Below are 17,620 nucleotides of genomic sequence, written 5' to 3' on the forward strand. Positions count from 1 at the left end.
AAATAACACCACTACATTACAGAGCGCTCAGTTCTAGTTCTGTTGATTAAACTTTCAACATTCAGCTCGAAGTTTCATTCTTTGTTTTAGGTGTTGTTTCGAATACATTTCGCTAATTTAATTTTGGAAAGTCACTTGGGATGATTATCTCAAGTTATAAAACAAAAGCTTTTTTATTAATTATGTGGGTTAAAGAGGCTGCTCTAGGGAACTAATGAAAAGAGTAATCTCATCTTATAAACATAAACAAAAGAATAACATTGTTATTTTCTAATATAAAGTAAATTCATGATTTTGTTAGTTTTCATAATGAATATTGCCAAAACTTTCTTGCCCTCGCAGAAATTTAGCTCAAATATTGGACACACAATAATTACTCTGAGAAATTTGCGGAATGATGTACAAAAGAAGATTTTACTAATAAACTTTTAATTGTACTTATGATTTTATAATAAAATTGACTGCAAATCACATTCATTTTGTAAGACAGGTTATGATTTAGTAACTGGAATGTATATGGCCGAAATTAAAGTTTAATTTTATAACAATAATCATTTATTTATTGAAATTTATTGTTTTAAAATCATTCTTATCATTTATCTATTGAAAAGCCTTGAACCGCTATTGTACCGGTATGTCTATTTACGCCTAACAAAACGTTATAGGAAAATGTCTCAATTTTATTTTACTGATTGCAGTGAATGGAAGATGTTACCAAAAATTTAATAAACAGAATTCCCAAATTTCAAAACGGGTATATTTCTAAAATACCTCACATGTTAAATAGGAGAAGATAAACAAGCAGGAATAAGTGCTAGATAAATAACTTTAGGTTTCCTACATTGGATTAAATTAACCTAAAGAAATTTAAATTTTAGAACTTCATGATTGATAAATAATTAATGAAACACCTGGCTTGATAGAAACATCTCCTTTACATTACAATTTCATTTAGGAAGGATTTTTCAAAAAGAATACTTGCCGAGGTAAAGTTGGAAAGTAGGATTCTTAATCAGTTCTGGAAGTGTCCCAAGTAGTTCTTTACAAAATTCTAAGTATCGTACTCTATCACTGAAAGAAGATAGTACTACTTTTTCTGCTTTAAAATTAAATTTCTTCCCTTACTAAAAGGGATACGGCTTTGTGTCTTTATTCCCATTGGAACGTGAAATGTAAGAACAATTTCTCATATTTCTTAACCAAATTGCTATTGAATAGAAACTGAATTGAGAAATAACGGTAATCCCTTATCTGAGAATGAGACATGTTAGTTGATACTGTATTTTTTCAACTTAATTGAAAGCATCCAAACAAATTAATATAAAAGATTGTAACAACGATAGCTATCTGTGTTAAACTGCAACAAAGACAATTACATTAGTAATTGTAACAGTTGACTAGCGTGTTGTGAATTAATCTCTTTTTTCTCAAGGCGCTTCGCTTATTGTCCTTACATCCGTCTCCTGGTAATTTCTCCTCTACTGCTAGATGCCAAACAATAATCAATAATTAAATAATATATTTGTGTTCAGACGGACTTTACCCGTCAAATTGCAGATCAAATACGTGGTCGTAGGAGGGTAGCTAATAACGAACCCAGCCAGACAAGCAATATATCTCAGCTTCGCGAAGCTCGCTTCTAGTGCCTGTCCGGTTAATGCTAGTCGTTTGATATTTGTGTAGGTTACGACAGAAAAACACAAATTCCTTGCCTTTAAAAATTTATTGTGACTCCATTAAATGCCGTGTCTTGTTCATAACAGATTATAGGCGTTTTGTTTTGAATGTGTGAGTGAAGGATTATTAGCTAGAGCAAAAAGGTGGATTCATTAGAACTAAGCATTTGGTAATTAGACTATAAAGGTAATTCCACTGCTTCAAAAATCAATTAATTATAGCTCCCAGTTACCTTTGCATCAACTACTTATTCACTATGAAGGTTAAGAGTGACACTGTAATGTTGTTAAGCTTAGATACCCGCAGGAACGCTGAAAACCTTTAGATATACACCAATTCAAGTCCTCCTTGTGGACAACTGTACCAGAAGTCAATAAAGGTCAATCAAACTGATTATGACCTTGTTTTCGATGCGCCAAAATATTTAAAAAAAATTAAATAAATAAAGTGCCACTTTTGGGGCAAACTTTGAAATTCAGTAGAAATTTCTTTTCATTTAGACTTATCAAATAGATTTCAAAGCAAAAAGGTTGCGTTAGATTGATTTTCTTAACGTTACTAACTGCGGTGGTAATAGCTTTTTGAGCTTATCGAGGCTACTGTTCCCTTCGCTAAAAGCATTTTAATGCCCAAAACGCAATGATAAAATTAAATCGCCTTAAAAAGAAAAGCGCTATAAATTATGAGTATCTGGTGAATTAATGTCTTTTTTTTTAGGCGGGCTTCAAGTCCAACAACCTAATTAGGTACTGCGGACGGAGGTAACGCGAATATAGGTTGCTATTAAATTCTCATATTAATTATAAAATCAAATCCAAGGTCTAGGCCGGGAATCGAACCCAGTACCGTAACACTTCCTTAGCTTTACGGACCACGCCTCTAATCCTCGGCAGTCGTGGCACCACCTGAGCACCTGCTGCTCAACGTATTTAGTGCACTGCCCCAGCAAGAAACGTTCATAACCAGAAAAATCTTTTCAATTTTTAATTTAAAAATTCAATATTTACAATTTATACGAATTTAATTTTAAATAGTAGGAATTTCATTTTTTTTAATTAAGCGCCATTAAATAAAATTAATTTTTTTTTAAGGTATACCTATACAACTTTTTGTGCTTAGAATTCAATTTCATTTTGAATAAAAGCTTCCCACATGGCAATTACACTTTCCCTTTGATGTAACCCATCCTCTTCACTAACTTGAGAGATAATTTACAATAGCTTTGTTGTTTAGGTTTTCTCTAATGGATATCATCCTCTTAACTCATGATAAATCATTTTCCGAGGCAACTTTCTTATAAAGTTTCCATTTCATTTCTTAGAAGCTGTTGTTATTCCAGATGTCACCTCCGTAAAATAGAAATTTGGTACAACTTTCTTTGCTAATTCGCGATCTCCTTTCTCACTTAATTAAATTTTGGTACATGTAATTATAATAAATATTGCCTTTTGTTCTATAAATATCCAATTGGATTTCATTTTCAAAAACACAAAAGGTAGGTTGAGATGCATTAATCAAAATTTGCAATTATATCAATAAAATAAGTGGTTCTTTAATGGCAACGAAATTAAAGTTTCACACTGCAGCGGTACATCAAAGACACTATCCATTATTTCCAATAGAAAATTACATTGAAGAATTGATGCCCGGGCGAGGAGGACTAGATGTAGCGCCAAAGGGGACTGGACTCTGTTGTTGGCTACTGCTTTGGATAGTTTAATCACATCAAAGGTAACTTTGGGCTTCCCATAAATTAAACATTCCTTTATCTAATATTAATATTGTATCTGTACAGTACATCAGTATTGTGGGCCTAACCATATTTTCAACAATTTTTGATAATGTTCCTACATAACTCCTTAATTTTTTTTTAAAAGTTAATACTTTTATAAATACATTATATAAAAAGTTTTTAATATATAAAACATTTGTTGTGAATAACTAGCCTGTCATTGTATGATTCCAGCACATTACTGTTACATTTTATTGTTATTTGCATTCAAGGAAAGTACTTATTCCTTCTCCTTCAAACGTCCTTAGTCTTATCAGTTAGTATATTTACAATAAAAAAAGTATTTCTACCTAATAATTTTTTTTCATAATTAATAGAAAAATGACAAAAAAACTAATTTACAAGAAAAGTAATGAGAAATTTTTGAACAAATCCGCCTTAAATAAATTAGTTACTAATTTTGAGCTGATTTCCTTCATTTAATATTTTAATCACTTATGGCCAACTCCCCCTCATTATTTAATCAAGGAAATATTTTTAGTTATGATTTCTTTTGCCACTATCTAACTCAGATTTCTGGCAAATATGTAATAAATTCCAAAAGGAATTTATATTCAATAAAATAAAAGTTGACGGTTATTTATCGTAAAAATAAAAAACTTTAATAACTACACCATGAAATCTTAAGATTAAATAATTTCATCACAGCTTAAGTCTGAAGGCAAATTAATACTAAGAGGATTAAAAGGACTTTATTTTGAACGGAGAAAGCCCCAAACTGTTGGATTTGGCACTATTTGTATGCTTGCAACTTCCATGATAAGCCTTGCATTAACATTGAGATGTAATTGTAGAAACAGTTGATAGTCAAGTATTAGATTGGTTATAAATATCATTACTCCACACTACTACTTCGAGAATTTATGCTTTATAAAATATTTTATTAATATTATTGCAATAAACGTTATTTTATATTTATTTTATATATATATATATTCTCATGGACATCTGAGGTTATTGGCGCCAGGAGCTTTTTGCAGTGCACTGCCGGCTTCCGGAAGGGTTCTCTCGATACAGACAACACTATCCATCACCGAACAGCGAACCGTAAGAAGATCCTAGGAAGAGAATATTTATGGGCTAGCAGCTGGATTCGAACCCGGGATCTCCGCGGAATCCAGAACTCGCTAACATTAACATATAGCTAACTGAGCTATATGTTAATGTTATTGTAATTAATACGTTATACTACAAAATAATGAATTGCCTATTTCTAATCTAAATGATAAAGATTAACGCAAACAAATGTTATTTTCAATTTGAACAAGACAGGTAGACGAAAATAGGTATTTGTCTTCTTCCCTCTGAAATGTAAGTAAAGGTCTAGTTAAATGTATTGCGTTATTTTTTGTTATTACAAAGGGTGAATAAACAACCTAGGCGCTATTATTCAACAATACAGTCGAAATTTAGTTAACAAAAACATCAGGCTAATTCGTCTGTTAATACTTATTACCAATAATAAAGAATCATAACTTACTATCTGAAGGCTGAAAAATGAGCCCAGAAAAAATATGTATAGCATGCAAAATACTTTGCAATAAACGAACCGCTCTAACGTGGTTGAAGCGTATTCGTTCCCGAGAGGACCCGAAAGTTATTAACCATGCATCATGAGAGCTGAGGAGCTACAGTTAGTAGCTGGTGGTGGCGAAGAACTACCGGCAGTGGGTGATAGTGCAGTAAAACAGCATAAAAACAGTGCACTCCGATTAGTTTGTTTAATTTAGTTATTTTGGTTTTAGATTCAAAAAAGAGATAAAATGTGGTAAACACCAGTAAAATTGTTAGTATTCGTATGTATTCTTGTATGTACAAGAAAGTATTACGTTTCAGAAACGAGTTATGCGGACAACAAACCAAGTTGAACATTATATTGAGTATTTATCTAGATCCACAACAGTGGGAACCGCTCTTCGCTCCCTACATCGCCGCCAATTTCTTCATGACCTGCTGTGGCAATGTTTGAATCCTTAAAGCTTCAATAGACCACCCAAAAGTTAATTTAAAAAAAATGAAAATTATGGAATATATAGTAATAATTATAATGGCGCTAATGACCGTAGAAGTCGATGCGCCGAAAAAAAAAATTATAATAAGTGACTGTATCACTGGAAAATGTGAATGCTCACTTAGAACGAATTCCTAAGGGAAGAAGCATCACCCTCAGCCTAGCCCTTGTACAGCGGCGCTGTTTGGCCGAATGAAATCAGCTTTGGAGAGCAGAGCAAGCTTATCTTGAAAAGACAACCTATTCCGGACTAACGCTAGTCCGGTCACAGTCGAGCTCACGATATAAAAAAATCGTGAGTTATTATTAACAAGTTATTAATTAACCAGTTAGTTAGTCTTAAAAAATATAATTGAATTTGTCCAAGTCATATTTATTCTCTTTCTAATTCCATTTATATAGAATTGTCAGTAGGTTAATCAACATTGTGTTGAATAACTACCTTAAATTAAATAAAACTATTTTTGTCTTTTAAAATTGACGCAGATGGCTGATTATCTGATAGTTCACTGTGATAGTGCAATGGAACAATTTTCAAATTAATTAGTTAAACCTCGTTACCTGGGCAACACCAATAATGTAGGGATGTTAACAGGATGGTAATTTCTAGCAATTAGAGTACGCTCAAACCTGCAAAATTACAAAGAATTAATAAAAGTACAACTACAAAACATTAGGATTCAGGTGTTAATCTCTATAAATCAAGATTAACAATAAAATACGATAAAACATTTATTATATAAATGATAAAGAAATCCGCGTATCTCCTTACAAAATATCAATTAATCGCATTTTACATTAATTGAAAGCCTACTATATGTATACTAAATTTCAAATCTGGTAAGTTGTTTTGCCGTTTAAGCTTAGCATTTATCTTCCGAATTATTGAAACAATTGCCGATGCAAACTTGAGAGTAAAGAATTTTCATTTGCCCAAAAGAGCAAAGCTCGTCAATTTAGCTTTATTCGAATTTTTAGTTTTTATTTTTAAGTATCTAATTTTTTACACCAAACATATTGAAAATTTATTGTGCAGCTTAAATGAGCGGTGGCTAAAAATAATAATCGAGAAATACGTCAATGAAATAATTCATAAATTGGCGTGTATATTTTGTCTTAATAAAAAGTGTCATTTCTGTTTAAAATAAAAGTGGCTCTCTTCCATATTTTGTCCAAGTCCTCACTAATAAGAGCTAATTATTATAATGCACAGATTTAACATTTGATATTAAGGATCATATTTCGAGAGTATCAACCACTTGCTATATACATAATTCCAGATAGCAGTAGAATTGCACTTTCTTCCCTGATAGTTCTCGCCAACTTTTAGCAATAAAAATTACTTCAAGTGGTACAATTTTCAAGTGGTAGACATAATTAAATGATATTTTATTATTATTAAGATTTAAGATATAACTGGCTTCCCGACACAAAGGCATATTTCGGTTCGAGCTGGAAGTATATGTAATCAGGGTGGTGACGGAGAACATGAGTTGGGGGTCGTATGACTACATTACCACGTGTGCACACCAATACACTAATATTTCAGTACCTGTGCAGAAATTTTCATTAGCAGTAAAGCTCTGATAATGAAGCTTCAGAATTAGCGGCGTAACCTAACCTTGACTCAACCTTGTTCATATTCCATTATTTCTCTTCTCACTTCGTCCAAAACATCTATAAATTAAGTTCTTAATTTTTATTCTTTCTTTCACCTTGCTTAAATTAATTTGATTAATAAAAACCATTTAGTTTTTGTTTTCAGTTCAAAAAATAATTTATTATCCCCTAACGATGCTTAGGAGTGCTTATAGTACACCAAGTTAGCAATCTGTGGTTTTTCTTTGCTATAAAGAGGATTAAGAAAAGAGTCCAGTTGGTACAGAGTGTGACCATATGAGATTTAATACTGTCGAGAATTTATAGCTCTTACTTAAAGGATAATACTCTTCTGCGACAACTTCACGAAATTCTAACAGTTCCGTAAAGTGTAGTAAGCAGTACACTTAAAATCACATTAGAGTTATATTATTATTATTATTATTACTTTAATTATCCTACCAACATCAATCCAGAATTTAATTGGCAATAATAATATCTGATTCTCAGCAGGCCCATGTTTACTTTCCAGCCAAATATCATTGGTTCCAATATAAACTGCTATCGAATTATCAACTATCAAACAGAAAATATAAGATCCTCTTCCTCTAAAGAAATGGAGGCCCTACATCAAAAATTATATTCACGCTTTAAATTGTCATTACTTGGTAGAAATGCTTCAATTACTTCACCAGCAAATGACTAAATTAAGTTGTTAGATAGTCTCCACAACAACTAACACCTCATTGGAAAGAGAAGTGAGTGAGAATGGAATTTCAAAGTCCATCTGTAACATTTTTGCTCAAACAAAAATGCCTTATTAATTCTAAACTCTAACAAGGACATTCAGAAAAGAATAAAAGTAACCCATTTCTAAAAAAAAAAATAAAAAATAAAAATGTCTGCTTGCTTGTAGAAATAAATGACCGAAATATTGTCAACCTAAATATCTTTAGAGAACAGAGGACAACGCTTATGCAGGAGACCAGAATCAACTAGAGTTGAAAGGCCGATATACAGATCAAAAATCTAAAATTGGGTTGCTAACTTATACTAATATCTCTTACCCCCCAAAAAATTCTGCAAATTCGTGAGAGGAAAAGTTGATAAAAATATATGGCTCTGTTTTAGTAAATAACAGTTGGAAAATTAAAAATAAAGATTAATTTATGCAATATGTATGACGAACCAGAATTCGAGGAATTCGGAAGTTCGTCTAATTAGCGGGAATCAGATGTCTGGAATTCTAGATGGCTAAATGAAGGTTCCCAAAAAAGATTTTACATGTAGTGTCCGAAGGAGAAGAAGGGTAGGCAATCTAGCTTGCGACGGCTAGACTTCATAATGGACTGTAGAGCCCTACAGTAGGCAAGTTATCCAGATATGATTTGAGGATGAAATATTACATGGAAAGAAAGATGCCATGTTTTTTTTTTGTAAAAGTGCAAAACTCGATCAAACGCTGGTAAGATATTCAGGATACTTCCAGAGTGAGGAAAAAAAGTATTTTAATATTGTGGAACCAGTTATTCAGTGAGAAATTTATTACAGGAAAACCTACACATCTAATGACAACAACGGCAGCTTTATTTTTGAGTAATCCGTTCCAGTTGCAGATGTATGTGTTACCTCATTGTTTATCAAGACATACTGAAGATAAGCGAAATAAAATGAAGCAGTCTAACTCCGCAGTTCTCTGATTTTTTCCAGAATAACAAATAATAAAAAAACTAACTGGAATTAGTTACTATTTTGTGTTAATAGTTTCTGTTAGTTGGCATGCCTTCTTTTACAACGTGGAGAAAGATTTCTCTGCATTATTTATCTTTATTTATTATTACTTATTTATTTTTGTTTTGTTTTTACTTTAATATAAGTTTTAGGGAAACATTTTCCGAAATAAAATTGTATTAAGAAATTACACAGCAAACTTAACATTAAAATTAACTTTAACAACAGTATGATCCTAAGCAATATTAATTTTAGATTTCATTATGACCAGGAGAGGTGCACATTCAACCTGACCCATCTTGGCTCAACTAGCACCCAGCTACTCCTTAATGGATTCGTGACCTTCATTAAGTGGCCAGGGCGCTGTATCAACTTGTCCGGCTAAACGTAATTAAGTACATTATACAGCTTACAACCAAATATGTCCAAATATATGTACAGACTTAACTCTACATCACATCTAATTAATCAGTTCTAAAAATAAATTTTAAATTTCATTAACAAACTTGCAAGTTGAATTAAAAAAAATAAATAATATTAATTAAAACGATAAAATAAAAACTTTTTTTTTAAAAAAAGAAACTTTTATTAATAAATTAAAAAAAAGAAAATAATTTTAGTTTTTAAAATTATTTCAGATAGAATGAGTGAGATTTTGAGTCTCTAATTTCAGAATTAGAAACATAGTGTTTATTCTGCTGATTTGTTCAGCCTGACTTCATAATAGTCTAACGGTTCTGAGAGTAACTGAGAAAGTTCACTACATTATGTTTAGATACAGTTAGTGTTTACAGCAGAAATAGTCACGGACAGCATTAAAAAATAATAATGATCAAAATCGTAACGGATAACATCTTAGTTGTGAAATTACTTCTGATTAATTAGAACAAAAATGGGTGCATCTTGAATTTATTTTAACAGTTGTCATGTTAAAAGGAAATGATACAATGTTACTTGTGTTATGTACATAGGACAAGGGTTTACAGACAGTCACGTTCGGCGGGGGGGAGTGGCAAGGGGTGAGGAGTAGTGGAAGAAGGATTTAGGTCAGAACACAGATTGTGTAGAGGGTTAGTTCCGCAGTGCTGGACACAACAGAGATGTCTTTTCACGATAGCCTACGACATGCTATGGTCATCGACCATGTTTGCTCATCTTTAGGATCTTTTAGTGTCACGTGTGATATCACAGATTGTACAAAGAGTAACGCCAGGCCCCCAAAATAGCAAAGTTTTAAGTAAATTTTGTTTTCCCCTTTCATTAGTTAATGCCTTTGAAGTGCAAAATTTAATCACAGTAGTTAATAACTAACAAGAGGATCTAACATACACCAGATTTCGAGATTATTTAAACAAATTTTTAAATTAAGAAGATAAAAAAAATCCTCACAGGAACTTTCCCTTTCTGTAAAACTCAGGTTAGTTGGTCTCAATGCTTTTTCTCAATAATTTTATAAAACGAGGTTTTTTTGAGGCTACGCTGTTCTGCTTTCTGAAAAACAAAAACAAAGGAATTTCAATTTGAAAATAAAAAATTCTAAGTTGAAAAACTAAAAATTAATTTAATAACAATAATAGAAACACCAGTGAGTGTGGTGCCTATAGGCAGCTTCTCTCCTCAAGCTAACCCAGTCATGAAGTCTTCTTTTATCATACTCACTGATTACATTTTATTCTTTTTGAAGATTGTGAATAACAAATAAATTAAAATAATAATAATAACAATAAGCCTCTACATTTAGAGTGGTTAATATAAAAAATTCAAGGCATTTCTAGGAGGGTTTAAATGTATAAATGAAAACTGAAAAAAAAAAAAAAATCTTCAGATTAATATGGCAATGCTGTTTTCGCTGTAATTTTATTTTCGAAGTTAATATCAACAAGTAGAATCTCGGATCAGAAATTTTAGAATTATCAAGTTAATATTGTTTGCAAGATATGTTATGTCTTGATTCGAAAGTAATAAGGACGACAGATTACACCTTTATTAACAAAGGGAACCAAGGTAAGTTGTTTTGCTTTAAGAACAGTTTGAAAAGTTCCTTAATTAATTAACACAGCAATAAACATGAGACTTTGCAGAATACGACTGCTTGTAAAATATTTATCTTTTTCTTTGCTCAGTACAAACGTCTCTATAGAAGAAGTGGAGAGATAAAGAAAGACATGTTCTTCATTAACCTGCAAACATTTGATGTAATATCAATGTACGACGGTTCTAAACAATATAAATGCATAGTTAGGTGAAAAAGAACATTTACCAACACAATAAACATTCTGGAAAACTTTTCTGTGTCTAGGTCTGCAAATGGTACTTTCGACTAGGAGAAAATAAAAGTATTATCATGTACGTACTTGGCTGCCTGAATAAAACATTCATAAGGAAACCTGAGTAATCCCTAGCGGAAAAATGTGCAACTAAATGGACCAAGGTGTCATAAACATGCATGCATTTAATATTGTGCAGAACCTTCTGGGAAAAATAGCGATTCTTAATACTACCTGGTGAATGTGATATATGTTAGCGGAGGTAAAGATTAGTATGTGGCTTTAAAGATAGAAGAGAAATATTTGCAACACATTAATTTGGAAAAGCTAAAAATTAAATCTATTGCAAAACATTTTGGAGATAAGCCAGCCTAAAAGAATGACTGGGCAGCTCATAGAGAATGAATAAGTTGAACATAATGAGAAAGGTTTTTACGAATGTGAGAAAAGAGATTCTGAGAAAGAAGTTGAAAGAGAAGAATGAAGAAGTAAGCCTCCTAAACAGTGGAATCAGAAAAAACTGCACAGGATTCGAGAAAAAGAGAGTTTTGACTAAAAAAAACTTGAATAACTTCAAACGGTTTGTGGTACAAGAAAATGTATAAAAACATGAAAAATAAAAAAAGTGGATTGAAACCCAGATTGAGTTCTGCAAGAACGAAGATGAAAGCATCTTGGTAAGATATTTTGGAAACATGGCTTCTTGTTTTCTTATTCTAAACCAATCAAGTCATAAGTTAAAAGTACAGAAAGAGCCCAGAAAATGTTATGAGTTGGACGGAGTTGAGCTTGAAGAATGAGTAGTCCCGCCTTAAAAAGAAGAAATTCCTAAAATATATCTGTACATAACAATAAAGCTCTGAGAATAGGCGAAACCAATGCAGAATTATTGTAATATGAATGGAAAACACCCTAAAGCATGAATACCAACTGATCGGGGATGTACGAGTATAAAGCGAGAGAAAATGCTTTAGGCCTGTTTTATTCCCAATAAAGAAGAAATGAGACATACTTTCACGCTATCTTGAAAATAAAGCTATAGATGACGACGAAAAAGAGGTAAAATTTAAGACTTGGGTAATGTGCACTGGGTAAAATAAAGCTCTTGAGTTTAGGAGGCAATCCAGATCAGACGCAAGAAACATTAAGAACAGTGTTCAACAGTGGGAAACCTTTCTATTCGGCTCTTTCTGTTCACAAAGAGTATATTCCGCTGTACCCACAATATATAATAAATACATTTTCATTTTTTTTTATTATTTGACTTAAATTGTTCAAATAATGTATGTTTCTGAAAGAAATGTGAAGCATTAAAGAGAATTTAATTATAACCAAAGCAGGGGAAAAAATAAAACTGCTCAAAGAAACCTTGTCCCCTCGTTTTTTGAAATAATATGTATATATGTATACAGGTGCTTTTGTTCTTTAAATTTTACGGTTAGGTAGTACCTACATCTTTTACAATATTAAACAATTTTACAGAAGAGTGATTTTCAGCTGGTAATAACTCCAGCTGATAGTATATTACATCCAGCGAACAGAGTAACTCGGTTCCACCATTGCTGTTTCAAATGACTTGAAATGAAACTGTTCGCTGCATTTGTGTAGATATGAGTCGTCAGTATTTCTCCATGTATAGTATTCATTCATTCACTTCAGTGTATAGAGTTTGAGTAGGTGTCCTCAGTCCAGGAATGGATTATGAGGAATGTGCAATTATTGTTCGCATAAGAATAAAAATAAACCGAATTAACACTGAATGTTATAAAATTTTAGTAATGTTTAGCTAAAAAAAACGAACACTAACATTGTCTCAATCTTTTTCAATATCCTTTTCACTATAAAGGAAAATACATTTGCGTTCCAGTAAGAGTTTACATAAATTGTGACTTTTTAATGTAAGTATAATAACTTAAAATTTGTCAAACCGCAATATGTAATAATGTAACCGTTGGGGTTCACTGTGTTTCTTCAAAGTAACCCTAAAAAGGCTGCACTCTGCTCTCTTAATGATTTCTGAAGCTAGAGAGCCTAAAACAGTCAATTGAATAAACTACTTTTGTACTTATAGGTATTGTTCGTTAGTGTTTGGGGCGTCAGTATAAGAGCAGGGCAACTCGCAGCGAAGGCGAGATCTCCGAAGAATTGGAGCGACTATTTTCTCTTAAGGCGGAACTCCAAGGAAAATATATTGTGTAAACGAAGTGCGAACCATGTCTTGGCCCCTATAAACTGATTCCTGTCCCATTTCGACCTGAACATCAGGTGAGTGATTTGGTGTAATTACCGCCTTTACCTTTTTTTTTCTTTTTTTAAATAAATCACCGTATTCTAAGGTCAACAAATAATCCGTATGAGATTGGCTGTATTTCTTCTCTTTTAAAAAATTAATTTCCACTTACTTCTGTTCAATTTACAGCTTGTCTCCGCTAATGTTTTAATTTTGGCTCAGATTGCTTTAAAGTAAAAGAGACATTTTTTGTTTCACCCAGATGTGTCATTAGTAATCTGGTGTCAAATACTTCTATGATTTCTCTCGTTCTAATCATTAAAACTGTAACAGATAAACTTACTTTAAAATGCCAGTTTCTATCAAATAAATTTGGTAGAATGTGTAGTTATAATAAACTGAATTTTTTCATACTGCATTCAAAAAGCTAACCATATTTAATCGTAAAATTTGAATAAAAAAAAACAAGAATTTTCAAAATCTGGATATCCACTATTGTAGGAAAAACGTTTTAAATTAATGTAGATCAGTATTCAAAAACTAACATCAGTAGCAATAAATTTTTAGTCGATAATTTGGTTCGATAAACGCGCACACATACGGGTGGTCAGTAAATTTTGAATTCAAATGGGAAAAACAATTTTGATGTCCTCTAAATAACAAAGATAATATAAGGCTGGTAGGAAATAAATGGACATTACAGTATGTACTGTAAAATTTAATGGATTTTACGTTTGGCAGGTGGATAATTCAGATGTGAAATCAGTGACATTTGTCAATGCAATTATCTACTAAGTAATACATTAGATTTGGCCAACTATTTTGGTTGTATTTATCTACAGGTTGATTGATTATTTACTAAGCACCGGAAAAATCAATCTGCACTAAAGATATGGAAGACTTTCTTTTCGTTTTATCAAACTTTATTGTAATTTTTTTTTTGTTTGTCACTTTTTCAAGATAAATTGTTTTTATTAAATCAAAATTATCGAGCTTAATTCTAATATTCTCTTAACTTCATGTCTGTCAAGTAATAAATATGAACTTATTTTATTAATGGAATGAATGCAAGGTATCAAAAACTTATCTTCACAAAAATATTCACTACAAAAACATCAAGAGAACTATGGTTTTGAAACTAATAAACTCATTTTAAGAAAAGAGAACAATTATTATTCTTTCTGATATTACTACCAGCCACTCCCAATTGTAATTAAATTGTTTGACTATGTTTGGGGATACGTTCAGTCACAACGTATGTTTCCAACATTCAAAATTTGATAAGTACAAACAGACAGCCATTATAAATAGTTAGTTAAATTAAAAATAATAACTTGAAATATCTAAAGAATAGTTTCACCGTATGTATATGAGTTATTTTGTCTTGTAATTAACAAATAAATACTGAAGTTTGGATGGAAAATTGCGTAACAGAATGATTGCATGGGCTGTATGTGTTGTATATTTAACGAAGCAAGTGAATGACGAACTGAATATGTATCAACTTTGTAACAACTCAGTCCCGTAACAAGTGCTAGAGCAGTGCGAACAGTCAAAATACATCAGCGGACAAGCTTCTCGCTAGCGAGGCCTTCATTAATAAATTGATGTAATTCAATTGTAATTTACAACTAGTTTATTAATCTAATAAACAAAGGAATTAACATGAAAATGATCGCACTAATTTTGTATTCACATAATTTCCATTTTCTGATTTTTTTTTTTTGTGTTAATAAAGAAACAAAATGAAGTAATTAAAATGGGGAATTAAAATGTTAAACCATGAATAATTTATCTGTAATTTTGAATGAATGAAAAGTACCACGAAATTTAGTGCCCATTTCCTAAAACAACAAACCCCACCTCTACATAACAATCTACTCTTTCATTTTGATTATACTCAGTTAATTTTTAAAAGCGGGGGTAAACATAATTAAAGCAGCTTCGCATCTGAAGAAATAAGCGTTTAGTCCAGATTTACATTTGTTTAAAAGTTCTTACAAATGACGGAGAGCCTGCTTCTAAAAGGCTGATATAATAAAACTTGCGGGTCTTTTCTTTTCTTCCAGCAGTACAAACGAAGCTTCAAAAAACCAAGGGTACGCTATTGATACCCCCTTAGACATCCCTGCATAACTTGCACAAATTCAGCCCTCGACCACACAATTCATAACATGGTTAATATTGTGTTGATATAATGGTTGACCAGGCAACCATTTAATGATTCCTGCGCCAGTTCTGAAGATGACTTGAAGACTATACTTTATTATGCACTCTACAGAATTCCAAAACAAAAAATAATTAGGACGTACTAATAAATGGTGGGTACTAAATTTTTTTTAGAAAAGATCAATAAGTTACTGCAATTTTCTTAAAAATAGCTGGCCAGCGCCAACTGTAAGTGTGTTCTTAATAATTCCAACAGAATAGTTCCAAATTCTAACCTAAGTAGGTTGCCACCAAGCCTGGATTCTCATATCTTTCTTTTATTAACTTTAAATAGCCCACATTTAAATGGATTCATCTCAGTTCTGTTCTTCGGCTTCTTAACAAACTCGAAGATTAATAATTTGTCTGTTTTAACTATCCAACAGTCCGCCAGCCTAGATCTTTATTTAGCTTAAGCAGCGTTCAGCAGCACTGTAACAAGAAGATTTTGCACGACATTGAAAACACTAATATATTGTACTGATACAAAAAATTGTATTCTCTTCTAAAAAATTTCTATTTACATTGTGCATAGCGTGAGGACTGCTTATTTTTATTTATTTTTACTCTTAAAAACCTATTTCCCTCGTCTAGACTGGATATGCAATATTATTAACCACATTTTGCATATAATATTAGAGAAATGTCGTTTTTATTTTCTCTCAAATTAGTAAATATATGTCTAATTTTTTAGTGGGTTTTACATGCAACTGTAGATCTCCTTTAAAACTAACAGCATATTTAAAAAAAAGTGAAAGGAAAAATAACGGTGTTTTTACATTGCAGATACTTGCAAAAGGGACACGAATTGATGATGTCATGAATGGGAACTCTCAAGAGTGCAGTTTATTCTCTCTCGGTTTGATAAACACATTCGTAAATCAGATAAAAACGACACGTTTGCGTGATGTTAGTCCATTAATGAAAATATGAATGTATCAATGCCCTCCTAGTTCCTACACTCAATGAATCCTGTCACTCTCGCTGAATATAACATTCTTATAGTAGTTATTTTTCATTTTGTCCTAGAAGAATTACGACGTAAGCAACGTAATTTTGTGTCAAATGTTTGAACATCAGTTTAGTGAATCATTACATCTAACTAAATTATTTGTATTAATTCTTTTAGAACAGGAGAAGAGATTTTCCTAGCGACCGTCTTAAATTTACAGAAAGGTTGGATGGATAGATAATTAATTTTCTTTAAAAAATTCTTCATGAAGTTCTTGATGTGTGTTAACAAACAATATAGAGCAGGTCATATTGAACTAAAACAAATGTAAGAATTGGTACCTAATTATTTCATTCGGTGTACCGTAAAATTGTGGATATGTTGTAGTACTCGTATTTAGTTAAAATAACACATTGGTGTTTAGGGAGACAGTGGGAATTGCTGACAGACCACTGATGGTACGTATTTAGCGTGCAGACGATTTGTCTGTCAGTCAGGGTAACCCTGCGTACTAATTACAAACTGTACCATCATCATCATCAAGCCGTCCTATATTTCCATAGCAACACTCCTTGACATTCAGATCCTAGAACTTGTAAAATTATATCATACATGCTTATAGTTAATATTTCATTTATCCCCGATTTTTATTTAATAATATTTTGTTTAATATCTTTATTGAAAGCAGTTGCCTGGATGTGACATGAGAAGAGTTACCATCCATCAGTAGCACTTCATTAAGTCAATTATTGGGCTATACCGCCGAGTAAATCGCGGGGCCAGCACCGTTTCAATCGAGGGTTTGGATTGTCAGGAAGAGTAAAAGATGAAAGCTAGTCAATGAGAGGTTGCGGTAAGGTATGAGTGAAACTTTTTGATTCGGGCGAAGATTAGGTCTTGAATAAAAGATACTTTTAATTAGATTGAACAGGGTGTGAAGAAGGTGTTGGGTAGGTAAGTTGTGAAATCTGAGTTTAAAATAATAAACAGACTTGTGGGCTATTTCTCCATCTTAATATGCTCCATAGAAATCATATTATATTTTGCACATCTAGAATAAATTTTAATATATTTACTGTAAAGTTAGCAAAAATAAGAATAAATATAATGGGCGATACTACATTACGTTTATATATCGTACTTGGCTAGAAGC

The 17,620-nt window shown here is 31.9% G+C and overlaps 1 protein-coding gene and 1 long non-coding RNA gene across 4 annotated transcripts in view; both read right to left on the bottom strand.

Moving 5' to 3' along the window:
- Nlg3 (Neuroligin 3) overlaps window positions 1–17,620 on the bottom strand; it is a 613,493-nt gene that overhangs the window by 182,331 nt on the left and 413,542 nt on the right. The window lies entirely within an intron of this gene.
- Window positions 6,040–13,905, bottom strand: LOC141453121 (uncharacterized). The gene is made up of 3 exons (XR_012457791.1): window positions 13,480–13,905; window positions 10,200–10,301; window positions 6,040–6,110 (listed from the first exon to the last, which is right to left on the bottom strand). It is a non-coding gene; the product is annotated as an uncharacterized lncRNA (long non-coding RNA).

This window comes from Rhodnius prolixus, unplaced genomic scaffold (assembly GCF_049639745.1).
Source record: "Rhodnius prolixus isolate KJV_2025 unplaced genomic scaffold, Rpr scaffold_3, whole genome shotgun sequence".
Taxonomy (NCBI): domain Eukaryota; kingdom Metazoa; phylum Arthropoda; class Insecta; order Hemiptera; family Reduviidae; genus Rhodnius; species Rhodnius prolixus.